Genomic DNA, 7,590 nt, shown 5'->3' with positions numbered 1-7,590 from the left:
GCACCTCTGAGGTTTTTTAAGTAATTGCAGAGGGTAATTTTCTTCCTAGGCCATACTCTGTTAGTTATTGAACGAGACGCTGGCAGACAACAGCCTGTGGTGTTTCAGCTCTAGCTGAGTCTGTATAATAGTCCCTTATCATTCAGTCACATTTCTCAGTGAGAGGGGTAAGAAAAAAAAACAGCCCACTTACTTGAAAACGGAGCATTTTGCTCTGACCCTAGGAGCTAAAACCCAGAGTGGACCCACAGAGAAAGTCACACAACTTCAAGGCAGTAGATAAGTGTGGAGTCATTTCAAACCAAGCACAGAGGGGTAGAAAAACACTGCAGGTCCACTGTGAACTTTGACTCAGAGAACAACAGATACTGATTCCCTAATAAAGGTCTCTGCGCTATAACTATTCAGCAGTGAGATGCGTTAACATTTGCCTAGTGAAAATTTCAACATCCACCAACTGATTAAAGAAACACAGTAGCAGGCACGACAGAAACGAACACACAAGATTGTAATTTAATTACCTAACACCTTTATCTGACCACTGATGTCTTTATGCTTTATTAATGTAAAAAACAGATCTAGTTTGTGAATAAGGAATTAATTCAAATAGCAACAGTCCTATTATAATGAATATTCTGTCTGCAAACCAGACATTGGCAATGAAAATTAATTTGATATAGAACTACTACCGAGGAATAGGTTAGCATACAGATGATCAGCCACCAACATAATCAAGGGATTAGTGTGCAGACAGTCTTGAAATTCTACAAGCCCTGCATTTGAGCCGATTAACATTATTATTATAAGTCAAAATCTGCATTGCTGATGCTGTGTGTATGCTCGTATAAACATTACTGCCACTGCGTATGAGTGAAAAAAATACAGAGATAAAAAGATCTGTCACCAACAGATCAAAGCTTTGATGCCATGCATGACAGAGACTGAAATTATAATTTCAAGAATAATCTGTAACTATATTCGGTATCTGTGTGAAACTTAATTAACTACAACTGCATACACCATGTGAATACACCACAGAAATCAACTACAACTACATAAAACGCATACATAAACTTTAGAAATCTGTCCTAAAGACTGCACACACCATATAGCTAAAAGGTAGGAAGACTTCAAGGTTCTGATTACATCCACGGTTACACGGTTTTGATAAACAGCCTTGAAAAGATGACGGTAATGGCAGCTGACAGCTTTGCATGACTTTATTCGTCATCTCAGTTGTGTTGTTTTTCAGGGGAGATGTGGAGAAATCTAGGTCAACCTGAGCCATCAGGTGAGGAACCAGTCTCAGCAGAGAGCCCCGTAGGCAGAAATAGGTACTCCTCTGAAACCTCTCCTACTGAGCAGATGCCTAACACTTTCTCTCTTCCCCAGCAAAGTACTGAACTGACAACAAAGGAGTGGGGGGGCTTCTCTCTAGAAACAGGGCTGATTGAATTATCCTGTTTACAGAGCAGTGGCCTGACAACGGCTGACCTTCAGAAATGCCTCAGACATTGTCCTTGAATCAAGGGCCTCCAGTATGCATTTCATTACAGAAGACATCCAACACGAGTCTGTCATTTCTACAGACTCTGGGCACTGTCCATGGTGCTGCTACACTTCTTAGGATGCAATCATAATTCTAAGTACACAGATTGAAGAGGCAACAACCCTGGTTTGATCACCATCTGGCAACAGATTATGTTGTGAGTCACAAAAGTTTTTGTCTGCATTGTGAAATTGTCTTTGGAGAAAAGTGACCATTTGTGGCTTCCACATCATCACTCTATATTCTGCACTCATTTTCTGTCATGAGTAACTTAGGCCCCCGTCTTTTGGCTTGATTGGGCTGCCCCAGGACACTGACACAGTAAATTTAAGGATGGAAATGACTATACACAGGGGGGACAGGGGCTAGTGACCCATAGTCACCATAGCGACATGACAGATTACCCTCCAATCGCCCTAAAGATTCTGAAGAGCATGCGACATCCCGTAAGTGAAAGCACAGACAAAACGTAATTTTTTCATTTCACCACAAAACACATCAGTGTGCATAGATTCAGCCATGAAACCTCATGCTGTACAGCCCAGAGTTACCATCCCCCTACCACACTGGGCCATAAATCACCACCTGCATGTCTGGCCTTTGTTCTTATCTGAACTTCCCTTGGTTGTCCTGCTCTGCAGTCTGCACACTGGCATGGGTTGCTGCTGGAAACCATTTGGAAAACAGTTGGAAGGATATCTGACAAAAAAAATGACAGAGATATGCAAATCTTCCTGTGTGTTGCTGAGATGAAGGTGTATGCTGTCTTCCCACTGAGATGTCTCCGTCCTACTGACTGTTTTATTATAACACACTGATATGTCTATGAGTTGTAAAAACCCAACATGGACAGAATCAAGAGACACACACACATACAATTCTAATATTCATGGACCAAGACACCGTGGCAGTCACAAACAATTGACTATATCAGGATCAGGACAAAAAATCCTGTACATTACTGTAACTGGGCCAATCAGTAAGCAGCTCCACAGAGACTCGCAACAGATTTCCAGTCCCTGTTCGACCAGACAAACCATAGCCGCGCAGTTAAGTAAGGGAAGGCCCTGGCAACGAGTCACTTGTCAGGGTGTGTCCTGGGGGAAAATGCAGCGTATTTTAAATGAAGCCACAAGAGGAGCAACACTGTTATTCTGACATTAAGCACATAAGTAGAAACTGATAGCAGAACCTATCTGTATCAGCATTTGTATAAAATGCATGCTTTACTTCATTTTACCCTTAGCGAACCATGAATGTACTTCTATAAACATTCAAAAACATGGCATACACTGAATCTATTGTTTTATTTCTTTAACTTTTCGAACATTGTTACGACTTCATATGAAAACTGCTTTCCTTAACTGCACCACATGCTTTTGGTCTCTTCCAAAGCCGCAGTAAAAATTCCGGCCGCTGCATGTTTCAGTAAAGTCGCTGACTACAGCATATGTGCTCTCAACTCTAGCCTATCCATGCTGTACAGTCACAACACATATTTCTAAGCAGTTTGTCTTACTGCCGTTGTCAGAAAGCACATAGACTACGCTCCAAAGCAGGCCTCTAATGGAAAGAGCTTCGGTCATGACGCACTAAAGCGGTCATTACATTACGTTTAATGACATGGTAGACTACCGCATGTCCTCCCACAACCCAGACAAACACGACAAGGACTAAAAGTGTATTACCAGAGGATATGAGGAGGGCATAGCGGTCGCGTGCACGTTCCCCTTACTACAGTACACCCAGGCCACACCCACCGCATTGCAGAACTACATCTCGAAAGCTGAAACCGGTGAACTTCAAGAGTGCAAGTCATTAACTATCATACTACCGCTGATCGACTCTATCAACTTATCGGGACGACTAAACAGCCTGTACAGTTCGCCCCTTCACTACAGAAATTTAATACAATTAAACATACAACTGAATAACTGTATGTTATCCGACAACATATCACCTAATTTTTTTTAGCAGGTTATAGCTGGTAACTGTCGCATCTCGAAAAAAAAATATCCAGAGGTATAAAAGAATCGATAAGTGCGTAAAAGATATCAAATGTCCGCTGGGTTACAGAAAGCATAAGCAGTCCTGTTTGGTGACATAGTTGGCTTCCCTAATTTCACTACACGTTTCTTTTTTTACACCTGACCGTAAGCAAATCCCTGGGCATGTCTTTTGGAGAGAACAGCCATACCGTCATGAACTGTAAATAATGTCAGGCTTGCACACAGCATTCACAGGGCTGTGCTAATATCTTGAACAAAACCACGATTAAACAGGATTAAATCCTGAAACAGTAACGTTTACCGGTCGTGCAGTATTCTCCTGACTGCTTGCTGTGCCGCGGTTTCCCAGAGCTTGTAGCTACTCAGTCCGTCCCAAGTCTTCCCTTACGCGCTCCTGCAGCGGAGATGCTTTCTGAGGTTACAGCTCACAGTCACAGCGCAGGATTCTGGGATACTCAGCAAGTACCCACGGAACCCCCTTGTATAAAAATAGACTGATCGTGATGACAACGTGTTAGAAACACGACACACAACGGCGGCGTAAAAGCGCAACACCCTTTTCTTCTAAGACTTACAAAATACGAACAACTACGGAGGAGAAAGTCTTGGGCAAAAACGGGTATTGATGCCGTGATTATCCTTCATGTTCAGTCAATTGGCTGAGTCATCCTCAGCTCTGAACACTTTTCTTAAACTTACTCCATCCACCACTGGATAAACCTGCGAGCGTCATTACAACGTAACAGAGGAGTTTATGTCAAAATCTGGACAAACAGTTGTGTATGATATCACCAATTAGACATTCTCGTCAGTTATTTCAATCTCATTAGAATTACAACGTTGGAAATTACGACGCTCACGACACACTGAGAGTGCAAATAAAAGCACACAACTTCCAAAATATCACGATGTATTGAAGAATCTGACAGTGATCATATCCCACACGTATAATGTCTTTTACTCTCAAATAAGCCCATGAAAGGACCTTCTGAATAACAGCCATTTGCATTCCCCTAGACCAGTCTGCTCCAGGGTAGACTGAAGCAAAACACTTTTTTTTTTTTTTTGCTTAATTATTCCAGTTCAGTTTAAACAAACAAACCAAAAAAGAAAGAAAGAAAGAAAGAAAGAAAGAAGAATGATGTGCGACCCACATACAAGGGTGGCAAGGCAAGACCAGATGCTACACTTTACTGGACCACGTGTGTGTTCTGGTGTAACAGGCTGTGAGTGAAGTGTAAGCCTGACTGATTTGAGGATTGATGCAAACAAATGAATCAGTATAATTCAGTGTTGCATGGGACAAACATGCCTGCTGTTCGGACTGCACTGGTTACATTTACAATTTTGATAAATAGTTGTTATAAATTAACAGCAGGTTTGGCCTTAGCTTTTGGTCTGAGAGAACAATGGGTCTTAAGGAGATTTGACTTGTGTGTGTCAGAACCTGAATGAGCTGTCATTGGTCAAACATCACCTTTCATATCCATATTCTTATTTATGAATTAACATGGTAAGTAGCCCATTTTATAATGACAAAAATGTGTATTAAATTCAACAAATGAATTATGCCACAGTTACCTTACAATGTATGTTGACACTTGAAAGATAAATTCATTTGGTTTATTAAATATTGATGACAGGCCAGGCAACATGGACAAATTTATTTTGGACATTGCTGGAGGGTCATGAAACTCCTGATTACGCTCCCAATAATCTAACATCCCTGGCTGAAATTTCGCACAAACGGTCACTCACCCATCTGTTGTTCTCATTCTGTTTCCTTCTGTGAATACAAGGTGGGTGAAAAGGTGCAGCTTCTCATTTCTGTCAGTCTTTCCAGCTAATCCCTCATTATGGAGGCAAAATTTATGCTCGACTAACAGCCACTGCCAGCCATCACAACAATGAGAAACTAGGCCATCTGTTAATTACTGAAAAGACGAGGAAAATGATATATGTTTGGACTGCTTCTTATACAAATAATGTAATTCAATTACACTTTCCTTAAAGAAAGAAAAAAAATTCAAACAGGAGGGACAGATGATGTGACTTTCAGGCTGCAAACATAACTATATATTTATCATTAGAGCTTTGGTAGGAGTCAAGAGAATATTAATATTACAAATTATAAACATCAGACCCGGTTCGTTGCATAGACGGTATAGGTGAATGCTAGGGGCGCCATAGGGGCACCCCAAATGAGGTTAGAAAAAAAAATCCAAATTTTAACTTTTGCTATTTACTATTTTTTACTAATACTATTTTCTCTATGTCATGACAAGTTGGCAACTTAGATTACAGGGTGCCACAAAGCCTTGCGCTCTAGAACCTTTTATGACAACATTTTAACTCTCATCATTGATACAGTCATTGGACCGCAGCCGTACCGAATAAGCAGCATGTCTTGTCTGTAAGACAACATGTACCTGTTTTATATAACAAAACAAATACAACTGACAACAAAGACACATTTTTGTGTCTTGTATATTTTTCACGATTGTTTTGGCGCCCCCCTTCGAGTAGCGCCGCTATGCATTGCATATGTTGCATACCCTCTTTTTGCACCTCTGAATTCAAATATATATATCATGTCAAAAAGATCAAAGCCCTCTGGTGCCCAGGGAACAAAAAGAATAAAAGAGGAGGAAAAATGGGGAAAAGAGAGGTAATGTGATAAATGAATAGTTCATCTATTGCATAGTACTGTAGTTACTGCTGGAGCAGAGTGTTACTAACTTACTTTGGATGATAGTAGCGTACACTAATTTAATGAGTGGCTAGAGTTAACGTCAGTTACTCCCACCTTAGATTCATTAGGGAAAGTTAGACACTATTCAGGTGTTTGGGGAATAACCTTCAGCATAATTTTGAGAAATACACTTTGTCTTTTAAGTGTGCTGCACGAACCAGCCACTGTCTGCCCCAAAAAAACAGGCATACATTTTCATTGACATCTTTGCCTAGTTACCTAACGTTAGCCCTGCTTCTAATAGCCAATTAAAATGCTTTTCCTTTTCCATCCCCCTCTGTAATTAATAGTTGTAAGCTTTTGCATTTTCATTACTGATTAGTCTTACATGTATAGGAAACAGCATGCTCCATGTGAGAGAAGTGCTCATTGAATACATGTTTTGTGCATGAATGCTAGGTGTAATTACTCTTGCTATTTGTGTTTAGAATGTTACAGGCTACAATGTGGCTCAGCAGTTTCTGTGTGAGTGTATGAACACAATGATTGGTGATAGAATTGGCTGCCATGCAAGGGACACCAGCTAAAATCTTGCCTAGGGCACCAAACTGGTCAGGGCCGGCTCTGTATATTATACATATTGATTTCAACCAACCTGCCTCAGTTTGGCCAAGCTGTCCAACAGACACGCTCCTTTATGTAATAATATACACACAAAACACCTTTACAAATCCATGTTCAATTTTATACTCAACAGTACAACTAAGTATAAATCTAAATTCAGAAAATTTAGTCAAAAGAGACGTCTTTTCAAACAAATCATTGTCAGATTAAGTTTCATGACACTGGCTTTCCCTCTTGTAGAACGATCCAGAAAGCCACTTCAAATAACAATAATACCTAAGACTAGTAACTACAGTAAAAGCCATACTGCAACGAGTGAAGCTGAAGGAGAACTGGTGAACCATCCTCTCATTCGTTAACAAATATTCATATAATGTATGGTATTTCTATGATTTTGTCAACCCTCTGTTTGAGTTATACAAGATGAGTAATTACAAATAAGAGGGGGCAGAGAGCAGAGAGATAAAACAGATATGCAGCATTGACTTTCAACAAGTCGTCAGCACTCATTTGAAGGATATAGCTTTCATTAATCACTTCCTTAAATTAGATTTATGAAACATATCCAAGACTCTGACCCAAGACATGGGATTAGAGCATGCTAATTAGAGCTTTAGGCTGATACAATCACAGCAAATATTGAGGTGGAACAGCCAATGGGCAGGTTAGTCTTTGGAGTTTGAGAGAAGGCGTGTACCCAACAGACTGTATCCAGC

The sequence above is a fragment of the Chanos chanos genome, chromosome 3, assembly GCF_902362185.1.
Source record: "Chanos chanos chromosome 3, fChaCha1.1, whole genome shotgun sequence".
In the NCBI taxonomy this organism is placed as follows: Eukaryota; Metazoa; Chordata; class Actinopteri; order Gonorynchiformes; family Chanidae; genus Chanos; species Chanos chanos.
This window is presented reverse-complemented; position numbering follows the sequence as displayed.